The sequence below is a fragment of the Oncorhynchus gorbuscha genome, linkage group LG21, assembly GCF_021184085.1.
Source record: "Oncorhynchus gorbuscha isolate QuinsamMale2020 ecotype Even-year linkage group LG21, OgorEven_v1.0, whole genome shotgun sequence".
Classification (NCBI taxonomy): Eukaryota; Metazoa; Chordata; class Actinopteri; order Salmoniformes; family Salmonidae; genus Oncorhynchus; species Oncorhynchus gorbuscha.
The window spans coordinates 41,555,596-41,573,811 of NC_060193.1; the positions used below are offsets into that span (position 1 = coordinate 41,555,596).

General features: G+C 40.9%; 1 long non-coding RNA gene across 2 annotated transcripts; it reads left to right on the forward strand.

The window, feature by feature from the left end:
* Positions 1-6,534: 6,534 nt before the first annotated feature.
* LOC124007687 lies at positions 6,535-17,455 on the forward strand. 2 transcript variants are annotated; one of them, XR_006833992.1, is made up of 3 exons: positions 6,535-6,719; positions 7,029-7,065; positions 16,611-17,455. It is a non-coding gene; the product is annotated as an uncharacterized LOC124007687 (long non-coding RNA). The 2 variants fall into 2 exon arrangements; XR_006833993.1 differs by having other exon boundaries at positions 16,641-17,455.
* The last annotated feature ends 761 nt before the right edge of the window (positions 17,456-18,216 follow it).

Consider the following 18,216-nt stretch of genomic DNA (forward strand, 5'->3'; position numbering starts at 1 on the left):
TGTAAACACATTCAGGAGGCTGAGTGCTTCTTTATTAGATCTCCCCTCGGGGTCTCTCTCTCTCTCTCTCTCTCTCTCTCTCTCTCTCTCTCTCCCCCTCTGATGCCCAGTGGCTATGGGAATTGACTTCACTTCCAATAGGCTTCTCCCTAGCCCACCAGTCCACCCACTGCCATGTCAATGAGATGCTGGGCTGCTTGATGAGATGCTCATTGAGGGTGGCCTGGTAATGTCGTTTCCCACTGCAATGAAGATGAGGGGGATGGTTCTTGCCAGTTTGCTGTAAAATCAGGGAACAAATAGAATGGGCGATGTGAGAGGGAATTTGATGGAACTTGTTTGTGTAAAGAGGGGAGTTAAGTGATGTGGAACGTGATTGGAGGATCTAATTTCCACCTAGCTTTCTCTGGTGGGACATTGTCCAATCATAGCTGGAATAACAACTTAAGTGTGACTTTGCATATACTCCCTGAGGTGACATCACCGAGACAGCCATAGTCATAATTTTCATGGCACCTGTAACGTTTTAACCGTGTTTTAACCCATCATAATGGTAATAATACTCTGTCGTCCATGCTTCTCTCAACTGTTGCTGTCGCTGTTATATCTCTCAGTTGATGCTTTTTACTGGAAGTTGATTTCAAACTATTTCTGAGCAGTGACATTTACTTTCATGGCTGAAGGTCTATGGGTGCGTCCCAAATGGCACGTTACTCCCTATGTAGTGCATTACTTTTGACCAGGGCCCATAGTGCACCACACAGGGAATAGGGTGCCATAGCAAATATTGGTGGTGCTGTTGTGGATGTGTTTGTAGTGTGGCCCTTATCTCTCTGTCTCTTTTTCTCCTGACCTTCTCTTCAAAGTGAATGAAAGGCCTCTGTCTCACGCATAGATCAAAGTAGTGCAAACCGGGTACGGGTTCCATTTTGCACTCGTGTCACTTCCTCAACTTTAGACAAACAATAACCTTCACAACTCCAGTGTCCTCGTGATCTGTGATCAATATAATTAGGGAAATAGTCATCAGCCACAGCACAACTGACTACTCATTTTAATAAACAATACTAATATTGGATTATTGTTCATTCATTTACAACATATTGACCCTAAATTGATGCCACGCATCCATGCTTAGTAGGCTGCCTCATTCTTGTTGTGTGAGTTGTGTAGAATATAATAGCAGTCTAGAACACATAATTGAATACGTCAAAGTGGATGCTCTTAACTGACGTCTCATTTGGTCTTCCTCTTTGAAAATGCTTGGACATGGCCCAGTGTCCCCACGTCCCAGTGTAGTAGTAGTACAGTAGCTGAGCATCGCTGTCCATGGTGCTGAAATCTAAGCCTGGGGTAATGTTCATTAGTGCACATTGTAGCAAAATGTTTTACAAAGGAAAACTTGTCGAATAAGAAATGCTTGTATAAGTTCATGTAGTCTCTCCCTGTTTCAGTCTGTTTTCACTGTTGGTGCCTCCCTGTCCTTTAAAGTATAGATATCATATCAAGGCTTCTGTCTGATTCAAATATAGCCTACACATGGGAGGCTATTGACACTGAAGTCAAACATCATTCCTGTTAGGTTGTCTGAGTTTCATTTTAGCATTTTGGGCTTGATAACATTCCCCCATTCTGCTTTCAATTAATGAATGCGTCATTTCACCGTAGAGCAAAGTAGATACCATAAGATGATTGAACTTGTCGGTGGTCAATGTCAGTGGAGTTTATAGGTTTTTGTTGGCAGCAGGTGTAATGGTCACATCAATGGCCAAGTGACTTGCTCGGCGGAGCTGTGTTAGAGAGGTATTGTGTAGCCCTGAAGGGAGACACGGGGATAGAGAAAGACGTCGGGAAAGGTTGTGCTATTGAATTTATTTGCTGACAGCTGACTGACCTTTCAGACGAGACGTAGAGGAAGAGACAAAGATGGATGCCTGCATGAGCCCTGGAAACCCAAATGCACGCTCGCATGCACGGATGCGCGTGCACACACACAAACACATTTGCAAATGGATGCACACACACACGTGCCCCTATACACATGAACAGGCTCATTGGAACATTCCTCTTGTGTTGATCGCGGTCTTCTTTAAGAATGTTAATGGAGGTGCTATTTACGTTACTTGTCGGACCCTTAGTTAGCGTGACCAATTACAAGGCATTTGCATTTGTACTGAAGTGTACAGAAGGCTGCTTTAGCTAGCATAGATTAAATGAGGCATTGCTGATTTCCGCTGTTGCCTTATGTTGCCTTCATATAGTATGGAGCAAGCTCATTAATTTAGGGCTTCTCCCCAAGGCAGCGGGTCTGCAGGAGAGAAAGACAGGTGGGCTCGTCCACACGGCAAATTGTTCCCTGTTCTAATCAATTACCTGTTTCCCTGACCACACCGTGAAACTGCCATTCATAACGATATGTACTATTTTTTTAAAAACATAATATCACACAGCTAGGGAACCGATGCTGGTGTCTCAGCTAATGGCGTATGAATGTCAATGAGAATGCTCTCACGGCCTCAACTCACGTCCCTCGGGGTCAAATGTAATCTCTCTATCTCTCTCTACATCCCAAGGTGAGACACACAAATCACTAGTTCTTCTTTCGGTTTCTCCACAGGAGTGAAGAGAGCTCCCGGAGACAAGATAGGAAGAACACGGGAATGTTGTAGTGGGGTGTTTGTGTATATATATATATATATATATATATATATATATATAATGTGCATCACGTTGTCTATTCATCTTCTGGATGGGCTTGGAATTATTTTCCTGGTCTTCTACCCACTTGGCCTTTAGTTTTTCCTGGCATTCCTTCCATTAGAATTCCAGGACAAAAAGGCTTTGGTTATAAGATTACTAAGAGGGATAGGTACATTCTACTAGTGTTCCTTCCAGGGTGCTAGAGTGCAGAGTATCATGAAGATAAAAGGACATGAGAAATTAAACGTGACTTACTCTGTGTTTCATTCGTCATCCTGCGAATTGATGGAAACACACAGAGAACTGTTCTGTATCTATGCTCCATTACTCTACATGAGCAATTACCCTTAGATACCGAACCTTATCGATTCCCTATAACTCATGCTTTGTGCTGATCCAAAGAGCAAAAAAGGAGGGTGAAGTTGTTCCTAGATGCTGATCTCGGGTCAGTTTTGCATTTTAAACACATAGTTAAGATTGGGATTAAGATGTCAAAGATGCTAATTTGTAGACTAACGGTACACGCACCCCCTTGTGGCTATCTATTGAACTAATGTGTCAAAACTGTCTTCTCGTGTCCCGAATAGAACCCCCCTTGAACTCTCAGTGACCCGTGTCTCTCTCCTTCCACCCTCTCAGACAAATTGTCTTGTAGAAAGAGGAGGTGAGGGCAGGCAGAGAGAAGAGAAAAGGGCAAAAAGGAAGGTAAAGAGATGGGTGAGGGATAAAATGCTCTTGTCTTCTTCATCCCTGACTCGTCCCTTCAGTTTAGCACACCGTGACTTCGTCCCAAACTACACCCTATTCCCTATATAGTGCACTACTTTTGACCAAGGCCCATTGGGCTCTGGTCAAAAGTAGTGCACTATGTAAGAAACATATTGCCATTTGGGAAGCACCTCGCGACTGTGATCTGGAATGAACCCACCTTCCCATGATCCTGTTAGGCCTGAGGGCCACTGCTCCCTCCATCTCTCCCTCCCTTCTCTGTCCATCTCTGGCTCACAGCCCAGATCTCCCATCTCCTATAACCCTCCTGTCTTGCTGTCATAAGCCAGCTTAGAGGATACTCAAAGCATCACAGTCAAACTTTGGAGGCAGTTTCCAATATCCCTATTTCAACCTTAAAGCTTGATTTTCCATACATTATCTCCCTATGAGGTGAACAAATGTGGGATTAAACTTATTACCAAGTGAAATGTTTTCATTTAAATTAACAAGTAGAGCAGTTACATTTATATAGCCTAAGTCTACCTCAACACAATACATATCACAGTATGGTATGAGAGAGTTGTTGAAATTGAATTAACGAAACCCATTGTTGTACAAAGATATCAAATAAATAAATAAATGTTGTATAAGTCTACTTCAACACAATAAATATCACAGTATGGTATGAGACAGTTGTCGAAATAAATAGTTTTGTATGGTGTTTATTCTATAGAAGCAAGGGAATGTTGATTAGAATGTATGTACATCAGCATCACTCTGTAGCATGCATACAGATCCATTTAATGCATAGTAAGTAATAGTAAGTAATGCCTAACTTGTCTATAGTATAGTATCACACAGATATACACAACAGCAGCGCCATCTAATGGCTTGGTGGCATCTCGTAACAGACAGAACGCATTGTTGCACAAAGGTATAAAAATATTTAAAAAAATATATATATATATATAATAATATATATATATATTGTTCAAATGTAGAAACTTTGACGTCAAAAGCCAACCCCCAAATAATTTCAAGTTAATTAACATGTAGTGAAGAATACACATTCCCTTGATTCCATTTTTACTGACTGTTGTCTGGCATGATGGATGGTGTTGTCGTGCTTTCTTGAACCCTTTTTTATGGCGAGTATTTCCAGTGCCCCTGTAACATCCGTAATTACATTCCCATCTGTCCTATCCCAGAATCCTCCATACATCATCATCACAACAATTCCATTAATTCCCACAGCGTTCCAAAAAAAGAACGAGGAGGGAGATAATGGCATTCAAAAGGCATTGGACGAAACGTTGGACAAGGTTAATCACTCAAACCCATTTGTTTTGAAAGGGTTGGTGCTATAAAATAGTATGAACAGGTGATAGGGATCTGTGTGTGTTGGATTTGAACTTCTACGAAGTGCCGCGCAGATCTTTGTGCCTCTCTTTCGCTCTCTTTCTGTGTTTGTATTCCCTTGGTATTTGGAAGGCGCTTTGTCACATGGGCGTGAACTTTAAACAGCGCGATCACAAGGGAAGTAATTATTGAAAGCTTTGAGGAAAAGAGTGAGGGGAAAAAACATGATTAAACAACAAAGACCATAATGACCAAAGTGTTACGGACATCGTCGGTCATCCTTGAAAGACTAATATTACTGCTGCGTGTTATGTTATTAGGCTAGTTTGACAAGCTGGGAACACACAAATGTACACACATGCACAAACGTCTACACACACATCAGCATACAAACACACACACACACACTTCCTATTATACTCAACTAACAGTAACACAGCAAAGCTGTTCTAGCTAGGGAGGGGGGACGATAGCTCTATGGAGAAATATAGATGGATGGCTTATGAGATGTAAGAAAAAAAATGGAATTGAAGATTGATCACAGTCTGTACCAAAATCAATAATATACCGTTTCATTTCCAAACAAGATGGGCTGTCTGCAATGATAGATGGATCTACCTCCGTCACGTCCATCAGCGACACAGCAAACGTGATCTACCCACTGAAAGATTAACAAATAGTTTTGTAAAGAAAGATCACACTGATAATCATATCATGAGAGCGGTAAACACAATATGTTCATCTTCTCTTCTCCTGGAGACTCGTTTGTTGTCTTTTCCCTCGCCTGCCATTCATGTAAGGGCCATCAAAAAGACAGACGTGGCTAGAAGAATAATTTTTCTTTGTCAAACTATATCCGCTCACCGCCTGTTACCTTTGGGGGGTTAGATGCATGCAGGAATGTACGCGCGCACTTACCCTCACACACAAACAGCAGGGTTGGGTTCAATTCGAATTGAAGGCAGTCAATTCAGGAAGTGATTTACTTACATTTTTTTAAATAAATTAAATGTTTTCAATTATTAAATTCTATTTTTATTTTACTTCCTGAAATCACTGCCTTCAATTCGAATTGAACCCAACCCTGCTGTTTGTGTGTGTCAAATCAAATTGTATTTGTCACATGCGCGAGTACAACAGCTGAAGACCTTACAGTAAAATGCTTACTTACAAGCCAACAATTCATTTTTAAGAAAAATAAGTGTTAGAAAGTTTTTACTAAAATGAACTGAAGTAAAAAAAATGTACAAATAAAGAAATAAAAAATGAAATAGAAAATTAACAAATAATTAAAGAGCATCAACACATCCTTTACTGGGAGCAATCTCGGTCCTCTGTCTTGCAAACACAAGTGACAACCCCTCTTAATAACATTTTAGCCAGCTGCTGCCCCGAAAAGATACCAGTTCAATAGTGGGGGGTGAAAATACTTCAAGCTAAAGAATGAGATTAGCAATCCAACTCTGTTACATACAGCACATAATTAATTATGTGGTAGAGCAGCACTACCATTCACCTGCGTAGCATTGGTCTTCTGACATGCAGATACATGTCAATGTACAGTACTCTCCAATAGTTAAAGTACAGCACATAGCGATTCATAATGTTATGTTTAATTAGTTGGTACAGCAGTGCTACCATTCACCTGTACAGCATCACCATTTGCTCTTCTTACTTTCAGACAAATAACAATGTACATTACTCTCCAATATTTTAAGTACAGCTCATATAGACACAATGTCTGTGTCCCAATCCCAGGGTACCTTCAAATGCTGCCTTCATTAGGGTGTATTTTGAAAGCAGCATCCCATGTAATCCTTCTCCGGGGAGGCTATCACATAACACCTTGTGGCGCACGGGAAATTCTGAAAAAAAGTCTGAATTAATGGCAGACACAAGTCCCCGTTTGAGAGAACATTTTCCAGAAGAATAATGAATAACTTCGAAATGTAAGTATAATGTTATTTATTCACCAAATTACGTTAAAAATGTTCAACAAATTACTTTCTTATGAATTTTCAATTCAAACGTTGAGTAACCGTTGTTTACTAAGCCCGTTGCCATGCTTGCTAGCACATGGGTCGCAATAGCTAGCTAACGTAGTAGGCAATCTCGTCATGCTTATCGGCTGTTTAGAGATGAACAACTAAACTAACGAGGCCCAGTCGTAGATTCGGCAATGTGTGAATCATGAATTGGTGAACTTGTTAGCCAGTAAGGACATGGAGCAAATAGTTTTTTTTCACATTTGTTTTCAGGGACAGGAGAAAACAGTCCTGCCAGACTTGTTTGGAGGTAAGAAATATATATATATATATATATATATATATAACATCTGATGAAAAATGTAGGACATGCAACCAGCTGTGTTCTGTTCATTCTAGACATGCTAGCCAGCCAAGTTATTTGTACATTCTGTAGATGACTCTGTTTCAGCAAGCTTGCTTGCTTGCTAGCTAGCGTTGTCTGTTTACCTAACGTTAACATTAGCCAACTTTCTGTTGTTAACAAAACGATTGCACATTATTAATAAAGGTAGTTGTGGCTTCAACAACTTTAACCAGGACTAAGGTTAATTTCTCCCCCCTTGTCTCTGCGTGTTCAAAGTTGAAGGACATATCACTCTGACAGCCTGCAGATAGTAAAGAACGATAATATTAGATTCACCCATGTAGTTGTTAATCATGCAGATTTGTCAGGACATTGTAATTTATAGGAGCTCATTCTAAAATGCAGAACTGATTTTCTGTCCCAGGGCATTGCACTGTGGACAAGTCTTCAATTTAGACCACAATTAGTTGAAATTAGGTGTTAATAAAGGGCTGGAACAAAAACATGTAAACTCCTGTCCTGTGTATAAGAGAACCTGTGGCGGTCATGACTAAAATTTGCCCTCATGTGCCTCTCAGGTTTATGAATGTTGGAGGTTAATCTCCTGGAGATGTCCCTTGCTTAATTATTTTGTACAATGGACTGTGTTTTAAGGACTTATGCACAGATACAGGAAAACCAACACAAATGTTAATATTTATTCAAAATGACAAGTGTTGGTGTCTCCACATGTTTTTGGTTTTGAGGCTTGGGCATCTGGTGCCTGTTGTTCATCTGTCTAAAAACCCTGCAAGGAGAGAGAAAGTCATCAATATTACAATGCTCTATTCATTTAATTGAATATGAATTCCTGTTTGATATGCATTTATATAATTATATTGGACATGTTATCCTTTATCACATGCCAGTATTTGTTACCAATGCATTTAGCTTAAAATGAGAGTTTATTGGCTCCTAACCAATTGTGCTATTTTGTGTGTCTTTTCACATTGTTTGTAACTTATTTTGTACATAATGTTTCTGCCACCGTCACTTATGACCGAAAATAGCTTCTGGATATCAGAACAACAATTACTCACCTGGAACTGGATGTACCTGTTTTCTTTAACGGTCAGAAGCAAAGGAGTAAATGCTGCTCCCGGACCAAGCCCAAATCCCTGTCATTCGCATGAAGTGGAGACGCCGATACAGGGAACGCAGATCCGGGTGCCGTGTGAGAATTAGTCGGCGAGTGGGTAACCCACCTCTACCATCCGTCCTATTGGCCAACGTTCAATCATTGGAGAATAAACTGGATGATCTCCGTTCGAGACTTATGTTTCACAGAGTAAGGCTGAACGACGATATGGAAAATATATAATTGGCTGGGTTTTCCATGCATCGGCAAGACAGAACAGCTACCTCCGGTAAGACGAGAGCTGATGGTCTGTGTCTATTTGTCAATAACAGCTGGTACGCAAAATGTAATATTAAAGAGGTCTCAAGGTTTTGCTTGCCTGAGGTAGAGTACCTTATGATAAGCTGTAGACCACACTCCCTCACTGAGAGAGTTTATCTATATTTTTCTTAGCTGCCTATTTACCACCACAAATCTATGCTGGCACTAAGACCGCATTCAACGAGCTGTATAAGGCCATAAGCAAACATGAAAATGCTCATCCAGAGGCGGTGCTCCTAGTGGCCGGGGACTCTAATGCAGGAAAACTTAAATCTGTTTTTACCTCATCACTACCAGCAAGTCTCATGTTTAAACAGAGAACAAAACTCTAGACCACCTTTACTCAACACAAAGAGATGCATACAAAGCTATCCTCGCCCTTCATTTGAAAGATCAGACCATAATTCTATCCTCCTGATTCCTTCATACAAGCACAAACCAAAGCAGGAAGTACCAGTGACTCGCTCACTACGGAAGTGGACAGGTGACGCAGATACTAAGGTAAAGGACTGTTTTTCTAGCACAGACAGATGTTCCGGGATTCATTCGATGGCATTGAGGAGTATACCACATCAGTCACCGGCTTCATACATAAGTGCATCAATGACGTCATCCCCACAGTGACCTACGTACGTATCCCAACCAGAAGCCATGGATTACAGGCAACATATGCACTAAGCTGAAGAGTAGACCTACCGCTTTCAAGACTTTGACTAACCTGAACGCTTACAAGAAATCCCTCTATGCCCTCAGACAAACCATCAAACAGGCAAAGCATCAATACAGGACTAAGATTGAATCCTACTTCACCGGCTCTGACGCTCGTCGGATGTGGTAGGGCTTGTAAACTATTACGGACTACAAAGGGAAGCCCAATTGCGAGCTGCCTAGTGACACGAGCCTACCAGACCAGGCAAGAAACATTGAAGCATGCATTAGAGCACCAGCTTTTCCGGGCGACTGTTGATCACACTCTCCATAGCCATTGTGAGTAAGACCTTTTAAACAGGTCAAAATTCACAAAGCCACATGGACAGACAGATTACCAGAATGTGTACTCAGTATGCGTTGACCAACTGGCAAGTGTCCCTGACTGAGTCTGGAATACCTACATGTTTCAAGCAGACCACCATAGTCCATGTGCCCAACAACCTGCCTAACTGACTACCGACCTGTAGCACTCACGTCTGTAGCCATGAAGTGCTTTGAAAGGCTGGTCATGGCTCACCTCAACACCATCATCCCAGAAACCCTAGACTAGCTCCGATTCGCATTCTGCCTCAACAGATGCACAGATGACGCAATCTCTATTGCACTCCATACTGCCCTTTCCCACCTGGACAAAATGAAAACCTATGTGAGAATGCTGTTCATTGACTACAGCTCAGCATTCAACACCATAGTGCCCTCAAAGCTCATCACTAAGCTAAGGACCCTGGGACTAAACACCTCCCATCTGAAACTGTATCCTGAAATTCCTGAAGGGCCACCCCCAGGTTGTAAGGATAGGCAACAACACATCTGCCATGCTGATCCTCAACACGGGGGAACCTCAGGGGTGCGTGCTTAGTCCCCTCCTATACTCCCTGTTCACACACGACTTTGTGGCCAAGCACGTCTTCAACACCATTAAGTTTGCCGACAACACAACGGTGGTACGCCTGATCACCTTTAATGATGAGACGGCCTATAGGGAGGAGGTCAGAGACCTGGCAGTGTAGTGCCAGGACAACGACCTCTCCCTCAACGTGATCAAGGCAAAGGACCTGATCGTGGACTACAAGGCCGAGCACGCCCCTTTTCACACTGACGGGACTGTAGTGGAGCAGGTCAAGAGCTTCAAGTTCCTTGGTGTCCACATCACCAACAAATTATCATAGTCCAAACACACCAAGACAGTTGTGAAGAGGACACGACAACTCCTATTCCCCTTCATGAGACTGAAAAGATTTGGCATGGGTCCTCAGATCCTCAAAGAGTTCTGCACCATCGAGAGGATCCTGACTGGTTACATCACTGCCTGGTATGGCAACAGCTCGGCATCCGACTGCAAGGTGCTAAAGAAGGTAGTGCCTACAGCCCAGTACATCACTGGGGAAAAGCTTCCTTGCCGTCCAGACCTCTATACCAGGCGGTGTCAGAGGAAGACCCTAAAAATGGTCAGACTCCAGCCACCCTAGTCATAGATTGTTCTCTCTGCTATTGCACGGCAAGCAGTACCGGAGCATCAAGTCGAGGTACAAAAGGCTCCCTACCTCCAAGCCATTGATTAACCCATTGTTTTTAAAGCTGCTGATACTCGCTGTTTATTATCTTTGCGTAGTCACTTTACCCCTACCTACATGTACAGTTGAAGTCAGAAGTTTACATACACATAGACATCTTTAAAACTTGTTTTTCAACCACTCCACAAATGTATTGTCAACAAACTATCTTTTTGGCAAGGACAACTACTTTGTGCATGACACAAATAATTTTTCCAACAATTGTTTACAGACAGATTATTTCACTTCTAATTCATTGGATCACAATTCCAGTGGGGTTAAAGTTTACACTAAGTTGGCTGTGTCTTTAAACACTTTTAAAATTCCAGAAAACAATGTCATGGCTTTAGAAGCTTCTGATAGGCTAATTTACATAATTTGAGTCAATTGGAGGTGTACCTGTGGATCTATTTCAAGACCTACCTTCAAACTCAGTGTCTCTTTGCTTAACATCATGGGGAAAATCAAAAAGAAAATTGTAGACCTCCACAAGTCTGGACCTTCCTTGGGAGCAATTTACAAATGCCTGAAGGTGCCAAGTTCATCTGTACAAACAATAGTTCACAAGTATAAACACCATGGGACCATGCAGCCGTCATACCGCTCAGGAAGGAGACTCGTTCTGTCTCCTAGAGATGAACGTACTATGGTGCGAAAAGTGCAAATCAATCCCAGAACAACAGCAAAGGACATTGTGAAGATGCTGGAGGAAACAGTTACAACAGTTATCTATATCCACAGTGAAATGAGTCCTATATCGATATACCCTGGAAGGCCGCTCAGCAAGGAAGAGGTATGTGGCTATATTGAAGCAACATCTCAAGACATCAGTCAGGAAGTTAAAGCTTGGTCACAAATGTGTCTTCCAAATGGACAATGACCCCAAGCATACTTCCAAAGTTGTGGCAAAAAGGCTTAAGGACAACAAAATAAAGGTATTGGATTGGCCATCACAATGCCCTGACCTCAATCCTCTAGAAAAATTGTGGGCAGAACTGAAAAAGCGTGTGCGAGCAAGGAGGCCTACAAACCTGACTCAGTTACACCAGCTCCGTCAGGAGGAATGGGCCAAAATTCACCCAACTTATTGTGGGAAGCTTGTGGAAGGCCCAAGACCCAAGTTAAACAATTTAAGGCAATGCTACCAAATACTAATTGAGTGTACGTAAACTTCTGATCCACTGGTAATGTGACAAAAGTAATAAAAGCTTAAATAAATCATTCTACTATTATTCTGATATTTCACATTCTTAAAATAAAGTGGTGATCCTAACTGACCTAAAGACGGGGAATCTTTACTAGGATTAAATATCAGGAATTGTGAAAAACTGAGTTTAAATGTATTTGGCTAAGGTGTATGTAAACTACCGACTTCAACTGTACATATTACCTCAGTTACCTTGACTAACCTGTATCCTTGCATATTGACTCGGTACTAGTACCCCCTATATATGGACTTTTTTATTGTTATTTTATTGTTGCTTTTTTTAAACTTTCAAATATATTTTCTAAATTAACTAAACTCTTATTTTTTCTCAACTGCATTGTTGGTTAAGATCTTGTAAGTTAGCATTTCACGTTAGGTCTACATACCTGTTGTATTCGGTGCTTGTGACAAATAACAATTGATTTGAATTATCCTGGGCCGCCTTATGTTGTTAGTTTGCATCATATCACCTTTCACTATTCGTAATCAACGAATGTAAAACCTTGTTATCCTGAACATCATTGTCATTTAATATTATGCACAGGTGTGGTAGTTGTATAAATTAATCACAATCTAAGCCTACTCATACAAACATTAGCATTTCTAATGCAATATTAGCTTCCCAGTGAAACACCACTATTCTGGCTATTAATCATTCTTAAACAATCAGTAAAATAGCTAAATAAGCTGTCTCAAAGAGATGCATGCAAGCTTACCTGTCATATCCACAAAGATGGCGCTGCAGACCAAGCATTATGAGAGAGGAGGACCCTATACTGTAGGATAATAATTCTGGTCGGTGCCAACTTAATTCATGAGCAGGTACTGAGGAGATCGATTCTGTTACTTTTTATTTGTGTCAGATATTTCCATTTTGTGGTAGTTGTAAACGGAATTGCTAGCACAACTTGTTCACGTTCGGTGGAATGTGAACATGTCACGTGAAACTACCTTCGAATCCCGTCTTAAATGGCATTTACCTACTGGAAAGTGCTACCTACTAATGTAGGTGTCTTTGGAGGCTGGTGGGCAGCAGGCAATTGCCTTTGGATTGGGACACAGCCAATATGTCATCTTTACACCTGTGCTACAGCAGCACTGGGATACCATTCACCTGCTCAGTATCCTCACCAGTCTTCTAATTTTCAGATAAATAATAACCTTCAAAGGAAGTGTTACCCAACATTACTCTCCAATATATTCAAAGTGCAGCACATAGAGAGAGAATATGTTCTCTTTAAGTCTGTGCTACAGCTTCACTATTCCATTCACCTGCTCGTCATCACCAATGGTCTTCATCTGCCTAACCCAGACCGTCAGATTATTCATTATTCCCTGCAATCTTTATCAGATGAGTGTATGATTAAAGACTAAATGCATTTCCCGTTGAGACGGCCCAGGTTTTATTTCAATTTCAAACTTCTGCCCCCAAAAACTTTTCTGAAAGGTAATTTACTCTGCATGTGTAATGTGTTAAAAATCCACACGGTAAAAGAGAAGGAAATGAAAAGGACAAGGGGGGAAAAGCTACTGCAAAGTGATTATGCCGACACTATTAAACACGATTTCTTTTACAATGTCTCATTTATGGAATATTGGGAGTGAAATGGGAGCTCTCCCCACCCATTCAGGGTTGGTTAGTTTCTAAATGTAATCCATTACAGTTACTAGTTAACGGTCTAAAATTGTAATCAGTAACGTAATTTTGGTATTACCAAAAATTCAATAACGTAATCTGATATACATTAGAGAAAGTCCAAATGGATTATTACCAATTTAATGACATCTATTGCAGCATAAATCAATATTAGAGTTTACATAGCTGGATCTTGCATTTGACATTTACGTCATTTAGCAGATGTTCATATCCTGAGCAATTTACAGGCTCAATTAGGGTTAAGTGCCTCGCTCAATGGAATATTGACAGATGTTTTACCTAGTTAGCTCGGGATTCAAACCAGTGAGCTTAGGTTTATTGGCCCAATGCTCTTAACTGCTAGGCTGCCTACCGCCATTTTACTTTATAGGTTGATTATGTAGGCTTCTTCTATCCCGTTGCTTTCTACTTTAATACAGCTAATAAAACGATTAGTCTGTATCTTTACATTATAAACCAAACTCTGTCACATTTCCAGTCATTCCAATTAATATAATACCCCTTGATCTTCAAGAATAGGACATGGAAATCTGGAAATATAGATTAGGGACAAATTGTTTAACCTGAGCATAACCCACAAACTAAGGGTTAATTAGCCTACTCTGTTTATAATTTTGGGCTCATTGCTTCGAGTTGAAAAGGGAGATACTGCTCTCATGGAATGACATGCTTTGAGCACTACCAAAAAGTGAAATCTGAATGTGAAAAATATATGCTATATGCTGGATTTGCTATAGGCCTATTATTTACATTTTTGTTGGTGACACTTTGATATCACAATAATTTGCATCTGTTTTAAATCTATCAAAAGTGTGAGTTTGAGTGTTGGTCCATTAGTTCATTAGGCCAATAATAATTATTATTATTATTTAAATCAGCATGAATTCAATTGAGCAATAAAAGCTCCACTCGTGTCTTAAAGGAATCAAAGTTTGACGGTATGGAGCACAATAGTATGGAGGAACTCCCTCAAACTTTCACTCCTTGGGCTGGGATCCACATTGGGCAGCTTTTGCAAGAGCTCATTTTTCACTGGCTGTCCACTGGTCACAAAAACAATGATTGATAAGTAGCAAAGCTCGGACACTTTTTTTTTCTTCAATTTTTCGCCTAATATGACATCGATCTGCCTGTAGCTACGGACCTGAAGCAAGGATATGCATTATATTGATACCAATTGAAAGGAAACACTTTTGAAGTTTGTGGAAATGTGAAATGAATGTAGGAGAATAAAATACATTCCATCTGATAAAAGATAACACAAAGAATGTTCTTGTTACTGTAATGAACTTCGACTGTTGTTTGAAGAGAGTCAGACCGAAATGCAGCGTGTAGGTTACTCATGACTTTTAATAAAGATAAAGCGGTACATGAAATAACTGAAAATATGAAAACAACAAACGAGTGAAACTAATACAGCCTATCTGGTGACTAACACTAAGACAGGTACAATCAGCCACGAAATACAATGCGCACTCAGGCTACCTAAATACGGTTCCCAATCCGAGACAACTAGAATCAGCTGACTCCAATTAGGAATCGCCTCAGGCAGCCAAGCCTAACTAGACACACCCCTAATAATACACACTCCCAATTAATACAAACCCCAATATGAAATACAACATATAAACCCATGTCACACCCTGGCCTACCCAAACATATAACAAAAACACAAGATACAATGACCAAGGCGTGACAGTTACTTACAACCTCATGCTAATCACATTAGCGCACGTTAGCTCAACCGTCCCGGGGGGAGACACCGATCTTGTAGAGGTTCAACTATTTCAATTCAACAATTTTTGGATTAAAGTACATATACATTTGTGAACAGCCATCCACAACAACCACAATCTGTGAGGCGCGAATATCTAAATAGTAGCAGTGTGATTCACATCATTGCGCTATGTAGCATTTATTAGTTGGAAATTCTTTGGATTCCGTCAGCAGTAGCACCATTGGAAGACATAGCTTGGACTGTAGCCTAAAAGCCTATTCCTGCTCTTTTCCCGCGATCCATTAAACACATTTGTGTGTCCTCATAGTGATCTCTGAATTGTGGTCAGACTGGCTCAGGCGGAACAAATGGTACACTTGAGCCTTTTTCAATGTCCCGACCTTTGCAGAGAATAGGCCAACTAGGAGAAATTAGGAGACAGGAGAGCATTAGGCATAAAGTTAAGTTAAATTGTACTCACAATGTAAAAAAAATATTTAACAACCCAACTCTGTAATTACAATGTACTTACCCATGAGCAAGAAACTTATTGTAACGTGAAGTGACATTTGAATTACTTTGTAGTTACAATGTAACCTTTACAGTACATTGTCTAACCAGGAGAAATAAAGAGACCGAAGAAACATTTTCAGTTTGACTTTTCTGTAATGGATTTGACAAATATTCATACTTAAACCATTCAAATTAAATTGCTCATTTCAGACTCCAAGCAATAACTATGTTATTTTGTTAAACGTACTAGCACAGGCGGGTGGTAAAGCTAGCAAGCGAACTAGCGAACTAGCATCTCCCTCTCATTCAGTAATGTAGCTAGCTAGCTAAGCACTGGCACAATGTCAACACGTTTTTCAACGTTTTCCCACAATAAACATCACAAAATCATCATAAAATGCAGAAGGGTTGTATGCATTTTATGCAGAGACCAGTCAGAGGCCTCAAGCCATCTCTACAGAGAAGTACACATGTACAAGTGAATTGGGGGTGAGAATGGGTCATGCTCCTCCCGTCACCTAACTTATCTTCTCCTGTGTCCGTGGAGAGTATCTCTATCATGAGGAGTTGTATCACATAAGCCCCGTATCCCTCATTCAGAAGCACCACCTCTGTGCTCTGCTTTCCATTTCAATCTGTTCTCAGTGTAATATAGTTTGCTTTACCTCCCTTCACCTCTCTCTCTCTCTCTCTCTCTCTCTCCCAATGGGCAGATTCAGTCTCTCTCTCTCCAATCTCTTTAGGCGCATGTTTTTCATGCCGTCCCCAATGGTTGAAGAAGCTGGTGTCATGGGTCAAGAGCTGCCGAGAGCTCCTCTTTCCTCTCTTTAATTTTCTCTCTCCCCCTATTGCCGGCACTCCCGAGACCCCAGCTGCTTTCGTCTCTTGTTGGAGATCCGCGGTGTCGACAACCTCTCCATGCACGGGGCGAGGGCGAATGACTAGCGCTCTCCAGCTGCGCCTTCAATTACCTGCTGTGCACCGAGCTCATACAGGCCCCAGCGAACCATAGGAGATCTGCTGGGTTTCCTGGCACGCTGTATGCCAAGTAGCTGCCAGTCGAGGAGGCACAGCATCTGTTAAGCCCTCAGTTTTTAAGGCAAACAGTTCGGTTGGAAAGAAAAGTGAGCTTTGCATTGGGTAGTAAAGAAAGTGAGCTTTGCATTAGGTAGTAAGCATCCATAGTGATACAGTTTGCCCTCTCTTGACATCTCACCCCAAAGAGTTTGGTTTGGAATACAGCCTTCAATTTTAATTGGTAGATTGTTACATTTATTATTCATGATTACTTCTGCTTTTAACTTGTCTAAAGGAGAAATCCAGGTTTCTATCAATTGAAAAGGCTGCTGTTGGTTTTGAGCATATCATTGTTTGCCCAGTGTGTTTAACTGTGGCTATAAATGTATGTTGGTTTGCTGCTGTAAACAGGTTGTTTACTGTCCTCTATGAGCTGTGTAAATACAGAGTATTACAGTATGTTGTATTTATAATACCTTAGTCTCAGTGAGCTGCGCGCATATAATGGTTCTGCTATACCCTTATTAGCATTTTCAAAGACGTACTGTCTGAAAGCTCTTTCAAATAAAGTATCTAAAACTAACCCCAGCCTCATCCCTACTCAGAGTCCACAATGTTACCCAATCTCAATCCACCGTGTTCTTGTGACCTTGAGAAACAACACAAAAAATACAATTGCTTGTACAAATGCAATACATGGGAAAAGTTAGAGTAGAAAAATATCCAATTCCGAATCTGTCTTTATTACAGTGTTCTCACAAATTCAATAGCCTCTTGTTCCGCAGAGAATATAGAGAACAGAGCTAGTTGGACTATTTAAGTTCTCATTCACTGAGCGGATGTGAAAGACAAATGTCAATAATTCAAAGTCCTTCTCAGCTAGCTCTCCATCCAGACAGTGTTGAGGCCTGAGGCATCGCATTCACCATCTTGGAGCGAGTCTACCTAATCTGTACGTTTGTATGGTGTCCATATTAGGACAGCCTCAGTCTCAGCAGTACCTGTGTTTTAGTAGTGCTTCGACATGGTTATTCATGGTGTGCCTCTGTCGGCAAGAGCCAAGATGGATGACTTCTAGGTGAAGTAGCATAATTAGCTGCTTAGCCATGCCAGGTCCAGGACATGAACTTTCATTATTATTCATGTCCACATTTCTCCCTCCCACCCCTCACCCAAATCTCTATTATTAATTAGTCTCCCGTCTTTTCCAAATGTAAATGTCTTAAAACTCAGACTTGTAAGAAGATAAGGGAAAACCCAGGTAGATGAACACTTAATATGCCACTCAGTATCTTCAGTGGG